The following is a 15431-nucleotide window of genomic DNA, read 5'->3' as shown; positions in this document are numbered from 1 at the left end:
CAGGGGGTCTCTCAGCCCGGCCTGTGCCCTCTTGCAGTCTGAGGACCTTCAGAGGATGTCCAACTGTGAGCTTAGGCCCGCAGTTGAACATCCTTAGAGCTGCCACAGAGACACAAGAGGCTCCTGCCACCACCGCTGCACTTGCCAGCCGTGTGCCCAGCTAGGGCTTCTGGCTGTGCAGCGCTTCCCCTGTGGGAGTTCACTGACCCAGGGAGCAGCTCCTGTGTTGAGCGTCTGCCCCCTAGTGGTCAGTGCACATCATAGCGACCAGTCATTCCACCATTCAGTTGATTTGCATATTAGCCTTTTATTATATAGGAGGATTGGGATGCATAACATAAATCTATAAAGAATTAATAACAATCCATGTCACTAAGCTATACTTGATCATTGCCCAACAGTGAAGGAGGATAAAGTGGCCAAGAGAAGAGACAGAAGCTACCATCAATAGTGGGAGACTGACCTGAGCTTGGAAGGGCATGGATAGTGAACCGCAAATGGAGAGGGTTTTCTGATAATGGCATCTCCCTAACCTCTATGTAAAGAGCTTTCTTTATCATCTGTGCTTATAGAATAAACTAGAGACCCGGTGCATGAATTTGTGCACAGGTGGGGTTGGCCAGCCCGCCCTGATTGGAGCCAATGGGAGCCGGCCAACCAGGAGGTAGGGGCTGTGGGAGGTTGGACTGCCAGCCCCACTCCCATCCAGCCCATTGGCCAGCCACAGAGCGCATCATAGCGACCCGTAGTTCTGGTTGTTCTGGTCACTTGGGTTTTATACATATATAGATTTCAATTTCTCTAGAATGGCATTCAGTGTTTCTAACATGCAGCTTTATCGGTTAACATTTTATTTAGCTGCAAGCAGCAGAAAATCTGACAAACAGTGATTTTTACTCAAACATGGATTCTTTTTTCATGTCCAAGGCATGTGGGGAAGAGAAGTCCAGAACTTCACAGTAGCCAGATGATGTCAGGCTCTTTCTGTCTTTATCCTCTTCTATCCCACAAACATATCCTCATTCTTGGTGGTTTCGTGGTCCAGGATGGCTGCTATACATAAGCAATCATGTGTGTTCAACCTAAGTAGGAAGAAGGGGGAGAAGAGGAAGCCCAAGGTAAGCATGCCAGCGTGTCCACTTTATAAATGCTTTCCCATGACACCCACCAGATTACATCTTCTTTACCCTTTTTGGCCAAACTTGGTCATGCCAGGGAAGCTGGGAAAGCTGGTGTTTCCGTTGTATAGCTCCATAATATGAGAAAACAAGACCAAATGGGGCTGTGACTGGCTTTTCCAGTGATGGCGAACCTATGACACGCGTGTCAGAGGTGACACACGAACTCATTTTTTTGGTTGATTTTTCTTTGTTAAATGGCATTTAAATATATAAAATAAATATCATAAACGTAAGTCTTTGTTTTACTATGGTTGCAAATATCAAAAAATTTCTATATGTGACACGGCACCAGAGTTAAGGTAGGGTTTTCAAAATGCTGACACGCCGAGCTCAAACGGTTCGCCATCACTGGTATACACCATGCACAGTGTCGACCTCAGTATAGGTTCCCACTGCTTTTCCCAAGGCTTTTCCCCAATGGACCAGCAAACCAAAGCCATCATTTCAAGAACACTTCAATCAGTTTTTCACAATGATCTTCTCCCTTCATAGACTGTGGGAATTCTTCCATGACTTCCCTGATCCCCCATAAGAGACATGAACGCTGCCTTCTGTCAGGCTCCCACGGACACAGACACTAGTGTAGTGAAAGCCTGGGGTAGGGGTTGGCAAGTGGGATAAAGGGTGTCAATGGTGATAAAGGGGGATATCTGTAATACTTTCAACAATAAAGATCAATTTTAAAAAACTTTCTGTCTCTAAATGTGCAGAATAACCAGGTCACATGGAACAACATATATGTTTATTGCATTATAAACATTTGATCTGCCCAATGGAACTATGCAGGAGTGGGAAGAAAGCCCAACTCTCTTACTTCTTTATTACACTTTGTATTTAGGGCCTTTAAAGAGTTTGTGCTTCCAGGTATCAAGGTACTGAATCCCTCCTAAATGAGATCCTGCCCTTTCTGCCTGATCCTCCTTTTCCATAGAGTTTAAACCCTGTCATGGGATGGCTACCATATGGTTCCCTCCATTTCTCCCATATCTCTTTTAAGGCTCCTTTACTTAAAACTCCCTTTCCCTTCCTTCAGGAAAAGAGCAAAGAACTCATGCATATTGATGCACATAAATAGACTCCATTAACTTGGCGAACATGCCTGGACATGAACTCCAGCAGCAGAATAGGCCTGAGTTCGGGTGGAAATCTCTGTTGCAAGAAGAGGCATGTTACTGGAAAACTGTTTCCCAGCCTGTGTCTACCTACCAAAACATTCTTGGTATGTGTATTGGATACGGGTCACACACCACTTCACGTTCTCTCAACCCCATCTCTCCCTGCAGCCACTGCTATGGCATCAAGTTCCATGTGGTCTTTGTCCGGGTTCCCATAGGTGTAATCTGATAGTACTTATTGGGGCCCCCTTCACCTCTTGCATTCTGCCCCAGGTCTTCTCTTATGCAAGGTGCAGTGTACCTAGGGAAAACTCTTTGGCGCTAACACATTATAACCCAGAAGTAGTGCTATGGGTCCACCTTGATGACCGAAGCTAACGATACATAGTTCCCTCTTTGTCTTTAAGACAGGCTTTTTAAAAATATGGTTTTATTAATTCTAGAGTGAGAGGAATGGAGAAGGATAAAGAGATAGAAACATCAATGACAGAGAAACATCTATCAGCTGCCTGCTGCGCACTCCCTACTGGGGATTGAGCCTGCAATTCAGGCACATGCCTGGACCAGGAATCAAACTGGTGACCTCTTAATTCATGGGTCAAGGCTCGACCACTGAGCCATATGGGCCAGGCTTAGGCAGGCATTTTTGAGACACAATTCATAAGTCTCCTGAGAAGGTTCCAAGTGATATGGAATAGAAGTGGTGAACCAATAGCTCATCCTGTTGTGATTATGTAAAACACAGAGTTCATTCTTGTATTATTATTTATTAATTATTGTATTATTTTCCATATGAGCAAATGTAAACTTTTGCCCCCACCCTGTGTGTAAAATTCATTACAATGAACACTTAAAATTCATATGTCTTATGTAAGTTATGTCATAATTTTTCTTGAAACTTTTTTAAAGCACCAGAAAATTTATAGATGTACTAATACTCTCTGAAAGAAATGGATACATCATTGTTTTGGGACATAAATTTAAAATATAGATAAAATGAGATGAACAGCTAGATTCTTAACTCTGTCAGAGCAGGAACGCTTTCTTTTAACAAATTTGAATGAAAGTGACCTTATTGATATATAAATATATATTTAAATATAACATATATAGAAATATTAAAACACATTATATGTAATAACATAATAAATATATTACTATATGTGTAGTCGATAAGAGCATTTTCAATTAAAACTTGTTAAAGGAAAGCGTTCCTTCTCTGACAGAAGTATATCATCTAATATAATAAGTGTATTACATAAAATTATATATACCAACATATTAAATATACACAGAGATTACTATATATACACAAAGAGACTAGTGTATATACACAAAGTGGTTACTTGTTTTGAATAAAGGAGATTGAATCTGAACTAATGAAAAGACAAATAAATTGCTGGGATTAAAGGGAGACGATGATGTAGCCCCTCATGCCATTATTTAATTATAACTGTATCTCAACCAGTAGTAGACATCTATGGGAGCTCTGTGCATCTAAAAGGCAAAAATTGCATTCTTGGAACACAGTTCAAATATCAATGAAATTACACCTAAGCATAGAGACACCCGCTGGATGCTAGAGAGGTAGAGCCATAGGTAACAGGCCCGAGGGTAGCAGCCAGGGCAGGAGCCGAGGAGGTAGAGGAAGTCTACCAGGCCCAGGTTTTCCAGGTCACTGAACTATGTGGTCAGGAGCATCACAGCGACCTCCGAAGACACAGCATGTGCCACCAGCCTTTGGCGCCTACCACACAGGGGTACCAACATGCCAGCAGTGTTAGTCTGAGACACAGCACCCACAGTGGTGCGAGAACCACAGAGAACCTCCGCCCCCTGCCCCCACACAGGAGAAGCCAGAGCCTGGGAGAAGGTGGAGAGAGGAGAGCTGTGAACCAGAATAAGTTTCAAACTGCATGTACTTAGCTTTTAAAAACTGCAGATTTCTACAATCTGCCCGAAATGTTGTTGAGGAATGTTAAAGGGGATTACACATAGCACCATAGAAAGTACTGATTTGAAAAAAAAGAATCCATTATCTGATTGTGCCCCAATATGTTGAGATCCCTCAATTAACAACTTAATAAGAGAACAGTGATGATAGATGATAGATACATAGAGACAGAGGCAGGGATACATACCTAAGACTCAAATAATTTTAGAGTAAACTAGGAATAACTGTATTCACTGGGGGGATTTTTACTATGCCCTGTGTTGAACCAGTTGCATTACCCATTGATCCATTTCATCCTCACAACAAATATCACATTATCCCCATTTCTCAGGTAAGGAAACAGACTTTAAGAAGTTTATGTAACTACCCTGAGCTCCTACAGTAGATGAGTGGCTAGTAAGTGGCTGTCTACCTCCTCTTACTGCTTATCCCAAACTCAGAGTCACTAAATCAAACTACCAACTCATTTTATAAATGTTTAAACTTAGTCCGAGAGAAATTAAAAAATTTGTCCAGAGTTGTTATTAATTAGCAGCAGAGAAAAGATTTCTAATATTTAAAGGTATTCTAGTTTTCACTACAGAGCTTATAATAAGGCTTTTTAACAAAACATTACCAATGTTTTATACACACTTTTGTTTTGAACAGCAATTGTTATGGTCTTCAAAAATCACAGTACAAGGCAGGTGGCTGGCTCTGGTTGTGCTCTGTTGAGAGAAGGGATGGATGGGGCAATGTAAAATTCTAACCTACTTGTGAAGTTCAAAGGCATTTTTATCCTTTATGCTGTCAGCCCTATAATATTAGGTGCATTTCCAGCACCTAGCACAGTGACTGGCATATAGCAGGTGCTCAATACATGTTTGCTGAATGGATAGTCAATATAAACATAATCAGTGGACCCTGAACAAAATATAAACCAATGTACCCTGGCCAAAAGAAATAAGGTCCTCTCCTTTAACATTGTGTAAATAATACAGATTCACTTGGAATATTTTTTTCCCAGCTCACATCAGTCCAAGTTTTATTTGCATCTGTAATATAGATGCATACAAATGGACTTATCTGTCATCGCTTCTGAGCTAACCATCATAACATCACGACTTGTCACCAGACATCAAGGCCAGATTTTCTACATTATTCTCTACCTATTTGTGTATTACTTGTGTTGCTTGTTTCTTTTTAATATTATTATTAAAGAAAGACTCCTGACTTTCTTTACCCCTGTGATGGAGGAAGGCACTGCTTGCCTTTCTTGCTGATGGACCTGTGCAGAAACTTACAAAATGGAATGGGAGTTTTCTCCTCCTCCCCTCCCGTCCTGCCCCTCTTCTGTTAAATTCTAACTCACCTCCCCTCTCCACATGGCAAGTCTAGCTGCCTGCCCCAGGCAGCCCTGCCAGTCAGGCCCGGCTTGATCTTGTTCTCTGGGTGGCTGAAGCAGGGAGGCTAAAAAGGAAATACTGCTCTCATTCCAAAGTTGCTTCGTCCTCACGGGGAAAAATTTTTTCAGAGAAAGGTAAAAGCAGCCAATCTGAGAAATCTTAGTTGATTATTTACTATTACTTAACCTTCAAAAGATTCCACTGCAAAAGGGAGGGCAGGTAGTTCACAGCCTAGGGAACTTTTTTTCTCTGCATAACTAGCAAACTAAGCTAGTTAGCTTGGGCTGATGTGTAAAGAGGCTAGTTCTAGGACTCCCTCCATTTCCCAGAATGCCTCACAGTGGACATGCAAAGCAGCTGATTTGCTAACAGGACTGAGGAGTTTGATTTTACATGATTACTGAATTATTGCTGGTGCTTTGCAAATCCGCTTTACCAGTGCTCATAACTATCCTTAGCTGATCTTTACAGCATAAAGAGAATCTGTCAATATAAAGATGAATGAAGACTTAAACAATATGAAAGGAAACTTTCTTAAAGCAGAACATCAAACTTCAAACATGATTTTTACTGTTTTTAAATGTGGTTCTGAAATTCTGGAGCATCATTTCATGAGACTTGAGTTTTCAGGCCAAATCTTTGTGCAGAGATATGAACTATTCTGCTTCAGAAATATTATTATTAAGTACCTGAAACAATTACTCAAAATACCTAAATGCTATTTGCAAAATAGTTAGGCAATAATGCTGCGTAGAAACTCATGATATGGGCTGTCATTTCAAAGGCTATAGGTAAGACCATCCATTCTTCTTGGGGTTCTTAAAAAATATATAATAAGTAAAAAAGTGGTTTATGTTATATAAAAAGCAAAGGTAAAGATGGTAAACAGACAACATCAAAAATAACAGTGCACTTTTTACTATGGCTACATCAATTAGGAATAGTAATTAGATACAATTAACAGAGCTACTCTTAGTGGCCAAAGCAAATCAGTGGCTTATTCTCACACATGAGGTGAGACCAGAAGGTATGGGGTCATTAGGGATCCAAGTATTCTGTCCTCTTCTGCCATCCTAACCTCATAAACTAAAATGGTTGCTGAAATCCCAGCTATTCCATCAATGTCCCAGGAAGGAAGAGAAGTCGGGGCGGGGGGGGGACAAGGGGGCACAGTGCGGGAGAGCAGAAGGAATATCCTATCTTGTTACCCAGAAGCTCCACCCATAGGGTTGCCAGATTTGGCAAATAAAAATATATTACATGGGACATACTTATATTAAAAAAATGATTTGTTGTTTATCTGAAAGTAAAAATTAACTGGGAAGACCATATTTTATCTGGCAATACTACCCACCCAATAACATCTCCTAAGGCAGTGGTTCTCAACCTTCCTAATGTCGCGACCCTTTAATACAGTTCCTCATGTTGTGGTGACCCCCAACCATAAAATTATTTGCGTCGCTACTTCATAACTGTAATTTTGCTACTCTTATGAATCGTGTAATTATATATGTGTTTTCCGATGGTTTTAGGCGACCCCTGTGAAAGGGTGCTTGACCCCCAAAGGGGTCGCGAGCCACAGGTTGAGAACCGCTGTCCTAAGGTCTCATTGGCCAACCCTACTGTAAGGGAGGCTGGAAAATGCAGCCTCATTAAAAAAATAAAACTGGAGAGTGAATATTGGGTAAGGAGCCTGGGGAATGAGGATGAGTCTGGGGAAAGGACAGGGCCTCATCCATGCCCCATACCCTCTACAAAGAATCTCTTGACTGCGTCAGCCCTTTGTGGCAAATCTGGCCTCTGGAAGCCTATGGCCCTTTTGGCTGGTTCCAGATGCAAAGTGAAGATGCTGATTTTTAATAAACATACAAGAATTGATATGTTCAGGGGCTATTGTTTTCTCCAAAGGGGTCAGACACTAACAACATTTCAAAATAGTTTTTGAATTTAGATCCAGATGAAGCAGATGTCTTCCCTGCAAGGGACCCCAGAAGCCGCAGTGTCATGCGGGACCAGGACACTTGTCCCTGAGTGGAAATGTTCAGTATTCCATTGTACATCAAAGTTCCATTGTGATGACACAAGATTATCTTCCAGAATGTCAACAGTTCCCGCCAATGGGGACAGGACTGAGGAAGCCACTGGGTTAGAAAACTGGCCTGGGAAAGCTTGATGGCCCCTCATAACTCAGTGGTCTGTGGCCTGATCAACGGCATTAAAACATGGTTTACACCGTGCTGCATTCTAAAATAAAGACAGGGAATTATGGGAGAAAACAGCCCCGGATTTAAATTTCCTCCATGTTTCCCTGAAAAATTCAATTTTGAGGGTTCCTTTTGCCTGATAATGACTGCTTACAGTTCTTCCCACTATAAACCATGCATCCATGCTTTTTCCCAAGCTCTTACCTGGATGAATTTAAGGTGTTTTATAAGATTCAGTCTTTATTTCTAAATGACACTTAAGCACATCTGGCCTATCCACAGGTCCCTTTCCTGGGAGCTATGTGGTCAGCAAACTTTCAAAGTAAGGATACAATTAGTTTTCTAGAACTAAACCGAACCTTAACAAATCCTTTCCTTTCCTTTTCTTTTTTTTATTTAAAATTTGAGTCTTTAAAATATTTCTTGTTTTGGAAAGAGAGAGAGAGAGAGAGAGAGAGAGAGAGAGAGAGAGAGAGAGAAACATCAATGTGAGAGATGTGAGAGAGACACATCAATCAGCTGCCTCCTGCACACGACCCCACTGGGGATGGAGCCTGCAACCCAGGCATGTGCCCTGACTGGGAATCAAACCAGGGACCTTTCAGTGCATGGAACAAAGCTCAGCCAACTGAGCCACACCAGCCCGAGTAGTAACTCCATCTCTATGGTTCAACACCTTTCCTGGATGGTTCCTGGGCAAACATCTCTGTTCAGGTGCTGATGACAGTAAACACCTTACACACATTTGGCCTGGGGCTTAGCTACATTCAATTCTGGGTTAGTCATGTGCTCCCTCGCTATATATACTGCTTTGGATCGGCTACTTGATACTTAATAAAATTTGCCTCCAAGCTGCCCTGCAGGGAAAATGACCTGTCGGGAGAGAATGCTGTTCCAACTTTATAACCTCTGACGATTGCCTAACAGTCCTCTGAAAAGGTTGCGGGCCGCAGCGTGTGACCCCCCACACCCCGTTTCGGGGGCCTTTCCAGCCAGCACCTCCCACGTGTCAGCAACTGCAGACGGCAAGAGCGATGTGGCAACTCGGCCTCTGCTCAAGGTCAGAGCACACAGGCTTCGCCAGTGATGATTTTACCAACCTTTGGTTATTTCAGAAAGCAAGGAGAGGACATAATAGCGGCAAGAAAGGGTCTATGGGATGGAAATAATGAGCCATTTATAACCCAAAATGAGATTGCCAGGAAAAACAAACACCCCAAAAAAGTACATTTTATCAGAGTCCCGCGCTGCCCAAGGCTAGTGGGGTACAAGGTACTGAGTGTTCAGCTTCCTGGGCCAAGAGCTACAGTAAGTCATGCCCCTGTGCCGGCCGCTTCTCCCCTGTCAGCCGGATCAGCAGCCTCCACCACCTGGCGGGAGAGCTTTAGCGTTTCTAAGTGTGTGCTGGTGGCTGTTTCACATTTTGATAAGGATGTGGAGTCATGTTGCAACACTTAGCGAGTGCTTCTGCGTAAGCGTTGCGCAATTCGGGGCTCTGTGCATCAGCGGGGCGCTGCTAACACCCAGCTTATGTCATGTATGCTCCGCCCCTCCAGGTCTCTCCGCACAGCTTTTGGAAGTATTTTCTGGCTCCGAACTCGAACTCTGCCCCTGGCTTCCGGCAGTTGTTTGCCCCCAAGCTGCGTGGAATGGCTCAGCTGTCAGCACCTGCCACCTCCCCTCCGAGGTGGAGAAAATCGCGTGGGCTGGTCCCCGTCTAGCACCAGCACAAAGGGGCCTGGCTGTGGTGCCGGGATGGCCTGGGCCACCCTGAGGCACCCTGGAGGGAGGGAGAATGAGGATTTGTAATCCAAGGAAGACTAGACCTGCAGATTGAACTGGGGCTGCTACAAGAGGTGACAGACGCGAAATGGATTTCCCCAGAGCAAGGCGTCCTAGTTCGGTCAGGAGCACTGTGACATGGCTTGCTCACAGCTCTTTGTTGATTGGAAACGGGGCGCAGTGCTCTCTCCTCCGGCTTACCTGGAGTGCACTTGCAAAGTAGGTCGAGTGTTTGCTGGGTGCCCTCTCACCTCCAATCACTGTAAGCAGGCTGCTTGGCTTCTGTTCCCGTCCAGGCTGCCATTCACTCAACAAAGCTTGTGAGCACCTGCTCTGTGCCCCGTGCTGTGCCAAGCACCGGACACAAACAGGACTTTCACAACACCTTGTGCCCCCACAGCTCGCTGGGCCAGCCCTACCTGGGCCTTCTCCCAGGTCACTCTTGGTTGGCCCCACCATGTCCAGAAATTAGGCCTGCCTTCATCCACCTCCCATGACTCTCTCCCTCTCCTCCCTTTAGGGCTGGGACTGTTGCTTGATAGTTCTTACTGTAATCTATCAAGTTTTTCTCTTGAAAGTGTTGTTTTTGATAATCACTAATTTCTCTCAGGAGTTTCCGCACATTACAAAGTGATGGTTTAAAGAAACGATGTCTTCCACGAAATAAACAAAGGACTAACTGGAGAATTGGAAACAGGAGGGCACAGGGTAATACACAGGTTGTCTGAGCAGACTGTTTCCAGTTTCACCAGGGAGACAGGTTGCCTCTTTCACCTCTTCACTTATGAGCTGTGCGCATAGCGGTTAAGGGAACAAATTCTGGAACTCAACTACCTGGGTTCAAATCCCAGCTCTGCAAGTTAAAATCTTAGGTAAGTTATTTGATCTTTGTTAATTTCCTCATGAAGAGAGGAATGCTAGAAATAGCTAAGTACATCTCACAGAGTGGCTTGGGGATTAACATAAGTTAGTATGTATGAAATTTTTACAATGCTGGCGTGCATAGTAAGTACTCTATAAATATTAACTTTGAGTTGTCATGAGGCCCAGTTTATCCTTCCTACTTTGCTTTCAGATTCTCGCGTGAGTCGTTGCACTCAAATAGAGGACTTTTTATTCAGGGCTGCAGTTTCCTCATCAGCAAAATAGGAAGTGGTTACTGAGGATATGGGCCAGAGGGCCAGTCAGGTGACTAAGTTCTTGTCTGTGTTCTCTACTGGCTTCTGGAGCGTGGACAACTCATGTAAGCTCTCTGCATGCCAGAGACTGGACTTGAGCTGCATTTTCCAAACTCAGATCATTCAAATAACACTTGCAGAATCATCACCACATGCCTGACCACATCTCTGTACCTGGCCACTTACTTGATATATTTCATTAGGTAATCTTTACATCAGCCTCACTTTCCTATGTAACTTTGCAATAAGATGAAACAGCCACATAGTCAAGGATTTGATCCAATAGTTATAAATTTTTTCTAACATATATTAAAATAAACGCCTAATAAAATTTTAAAATATTTGTGTAACACCCAAATATAACATCTTGCATGCCACCAATGATGCATACACACCATTTTAGGAAACTCTAAATTAAATGTTCACTATGGGTCCAGACAGCTCTAAACTCCTCTTGGCTACTGTTACGTTACTTTCATGTGGTTATTTCACTTTTGGATGTGTTTCTTTCTATCATTTGCCTCCTTGGGGCACAGACTATGGCTTATAGCTCTTTAAGCACCTAGCCCCTACAAGAGTGCTTTGTAAATATTTAATTTTAAATTATAAACACATGCATACCTACAAACAAATGTATCTGTCACCTACTAACCAGAAGGCTAACAAAAATGCTCATTTCTTTTTTTCCACATCAGATCACTGTGTTCTCTGGGTGGTTGCTCACTACATGAAGGGAAGCGTGTGGAGTCCAGGCTCTGAGAGGAAATGTTAGCTTCCCAGACTGTCTTCCCTCTTCCTGTGCTCTTCGTTAGTGTGGCTGTTTGTCCATGTGAAAAGTGAGCCTGCTTCCTAAGGAGTTTATAGCCCCAGCTGTTGTTGGGCCAGAATAATTGTTGTCTTCCACATCAGCCCTGAATGCGTTCATTCCCAGGTCTAGAAACATCTGATCTAAGATATAGATTGCATTTCTAAATGTTATCATTGAAGAGGTCTCGAGAAATTATCTGGTGACTTACTGAAAGTTCATTAGCAAGAATTGAATGCACACCCACAGTATCATGGATTCAGAGCTTGAGCAATTCGTCAGTCAAACAACATTTATTAAGCACCTTCTTGAGCCCCTTCTGTGTCAGTAACCTTGGGCGATGCGACCTCTGAATAAGACTGTCAGACTGTGAAGTGACTGTGCATGCCTTGAAAGTAAGGAATACGTCTTGCTCATCTTTGCACCCCTATGGCTTAGCAAAGCACACACACGGTAATCATACAGTACCTATTCGTTCCATAACTGAGCAAACGAATGAATGAAGACAGAAGTCTAGCATGTAAAGAGCTTACAGTCAGTTTGAGAAGAGAGAAGACTTAGACAAATGAAGCTTTAACGAACAATAAAGCTAACATTACGAGAGATAACACAGGCTATTAAAGGTTAAATGAAGGGTGTGTTGTCATATACTCTCTCTCTCAAAACCTGAAAGCTGATTCACGGGCAGGTCTCAAGAAAGGATGTGTGTTGGCCCCTCTTCTATTCATTTTCCACCCAAGAGCCTGCCAACCTGTCATGTGACTGATTTCTAAGGCCATTGAGTTTGTCAGCCCCTGGGAATGAGCAGGGTATTATTTAATGTAAATAAGTCACTTGGTGACTTCAGTCATCCATCCACAGGCAAAGAGAGAAATGGCTACGATGACTCTTTAAGAGCGATGAAATTAGAATATGCGGAGGTGGAAAGCTCTCATTAAGAGTTTTGCGGGCTGTCAGTCAGGGTGGCCCTTCATGAAAGGCCACCTTTCAATAAAATATTGTCTTCACTCTTGTTTCTGGTATGAACAAATACCTTACTTTTGGCAAGTCTCATCAAAAGGTAAGTGCTACCACTTGCCAATGTCCATCAGAACATTACGAGAGATAACACAGGCTATTAAAGGTTAAATGAAGGGTGTGTTGTCATATACTCTCTCTCTCAAAACCTGAAAGCTGATTCACGGGCAGGTCTCAAGAAAGGATGTGTGTTGGCCCCTCTTCTATTCATTTTCCACCCAAGAGCTGGGGGAGACGCTGGGCTTTCTCTGGAGCTCTCTAGGAGTCCAAACTGTCAGCATAAAAATAGCAGCCCAAGTCAATGTCCTCTATTATTCATTAGTTACTGAAATGCTCTTCCCAAATATACACTTAACTGAAAGATTTCTCCTTCTGTATGGTTTTAAACCATTTTTAGGGCATGAATCAGGCCATATATTTCCGTCTATTTCACTGGCACCGCTACCACCAGTAGCAAAACCCTAATTAAGTGGGAAGAGTGACATTTCCATTAAAATTCTTCTTGAAAAAAATGATTTATGGCCAATAAATATTTCAAGCCGTGCAAAACAGTGTGGAGTGGAAAGTAGACTGCTGTCGACCTCTGGAACCCAGTCTCCCAGGCTGCTCCACTGAGGCAGCCAGCATTGTATTCTTAGGTATCCTTCTAGAAATATTCTGCATATCTACAAGCATGTATGCATATGTGCACCTCCTTTCCTATGCATATCTTCTGTTCCTTAGTAAAACTTAACAAGATATTGTGGGGTTTATCATAAATCCGTACAGTTAGATTTACCTCCTTCATTTCATTTCAATGCATTTCATTGTATGGATGCCCAAAAACTTGCGCATCCCTCTCCTCACAGACATACAGTAGTTTCTAACCTTTGGTTCCCATAAATGTATTTTTTTTCACGTATGTATGAAGAGAACTATGAATCAATGCAGCGTCAAAGGACAGGTGAATTTAATTCTGATGGACATTGGCAAGTGGTAGCACTTACCTTTTGATGAGACTTGCCAAAAGTAAGGTATTTGTTCATACCAGAAACAAGAGTGAAGACAATATTTTATTTTAAACCTCAGTGCCTCAGAGAAGCAGCACATTTACTTATGAAACTCATTTGCCAATTTCCCTCTCTCTCTCTCTCTCTCTCTCTCTCTCTCTCTCTCACACACACACACACACACACACACACACACATACACACAAACTATTATAAATCCATTCAAAATATATTGACAGCTTACTGAGTGAGGAACTTGCCAGAAGTTCCTTACCGCCAAATTGCGTGCGTGTTGCAATGAGGTTAGCTCACGAATGCCACACTTTCTCCGCTGTGGCCTTGCCGTGTTTACTACCCTTTGTGGCCCTAGTCATTTAGCAACACTGCCTTATTTTTCTGTTGTAACCAAAGGTCAGTCTATGACCTTGCCCCCTCCCTTCCTCCTCAGAAACACAGGCACATCATTTCTTCTCACCGTGGTTTCCTCACCGAAGTGAGTGAAAGGCCCGGCACCGGCACCGGCACCGTGGGACTGGACCTGATTTTCTGTTACCTGTTGGGGTGAGTTAATGAACGACAGCCTTGCACTCTCTGTTCAGCTGCCACGTCCCACCCTGGCTTCTTATCTTTCTTGAAAAAAGTGAAGAGACCCAGAACATTCTCCAGTTTCTCCCGTGTTTACCCAACACCCACTCTGCGCTACAATCCCCAGCTGGGGCTCCTCCTATTTGCCCCTGTGATGTGAGAAACCTTGTGGAGGTTTTGTGTTTGTTTTGTAACCCACTGTAATAGTAACCATTTTCTTTTCTCTGCCTCTGACCACAAACACAGAACCTTCCTGGCAACCCCTGAAAATGTACATCTGAACAAGTTGAAACAAATGAAGCCATCTTGGTTCCAGGGGTGACACCAATTTAATAAATTTCTGCTTATATTTAGAATGAACTGTAAATGGAAGAAAATGGCTTAGGCCCGACTTCAGATACTTTTGCCTCCATGAATCTAGGAAATGACTGTGTCATATGAGTGACCAAGAAGCTTCATTTTTACATTTACCTCAAGATCACTCTCAAAGAGCCTGAGATTGTGGATGGAAAGGAAAAAAAAAAAGATTTAGACTCTGAAAGGAAGCAATTTCAGTATCCTCAAGCTGTGAACTGTTTAAGCCTATGAGTCTAGCTAGCCCTGCTCTGTCAGAAAGCAACGGACAAGACAGGCCTTCTGTATACAAGTAAAAAAGTAAGAAACCCACTGAGTTATGTTGACACTTTGTTGGTAAGGTTCCTACTCACATGAGTTGGTCACCTGCCCGTGCCAGAGTTTGGAAGTTGACACTGCTACACTTTGTCCTGCCACACAGAGTCACCAGAAAGCAGGGCCCAGAGGACTTAGAAAAGGGATGAGGATGGACAATCCGGGCGGGGGAGCCTGAGGTAGGGGGGAATGCGGGCAGAGGGCACCATGCTATTCAATCAATTGACCAAACTGTTTCTCACAACGGACAGATTTCAAAATCAGTAAAGACAAGTTCCACTTTTGGGCACTTATACCAAAGACATGAATATATCTTTAACAATGAAGTTCTTTATTGACTTCTATTTCCTTTGATTTACTAGTAACAGGAAAAATGCCAGACTTTCTACTAGGTGTTATACAAAGACAGAAAAAGTCATCAACTGTGCCTCATACTGTGCCCTCATTAAATACTGTTGAACAAATCAACCAGTGAATGCATGAATGAAGGAATAAACTTAAAATCAAATTAAGGGAGAAAACATGGGCAAGCAGGTAGAATGTACAGAATACAGTGGTGAGAGTCAC

At 42.9% G+C, this 15431-nt stretch overlaps 1 long non-coding RNA gene across 1 annotated transcript in view; it reads right to left on the bottom strand.

Annotated features, from left to right (window-relative positions):
* Window positions 1–812: 812 nt before the first annotated feature.
* LOC107183225 overlaps window positions 813–15431 on the bottom strand; it is a 43601-nt gene continuing 28982 nt past the window's right edge. Inside the window, exon 2 of the long non-coding RNA XR_001514019.1 lies at window positions 813–1082. This is a non-coding gene — a long non-coding RNA (uncharacterized LOC107183225). The remainder of the gene's footprint in view (window positions 1083–15431) is intronic.

This window comes from Myotis davidii, unplaced genomic scaffold (genome assembly GCF_000327345.1).
Source record: "Myotis davidii unplaced genomic scaffold, ASM32734v1 scaffold581, whole genome shotgun sequence".
NCBI lineage: Eukaryota > Metazoa > Chordata > Mammalia > Chiroptera > Vespertilionidae > Myotis > Myotis davidii.
The sequence above is the reverse complement of the archived record's forward strand: the minus strand, read 5'-3'. Positions and strand labels throughout refer to the sequence as shown.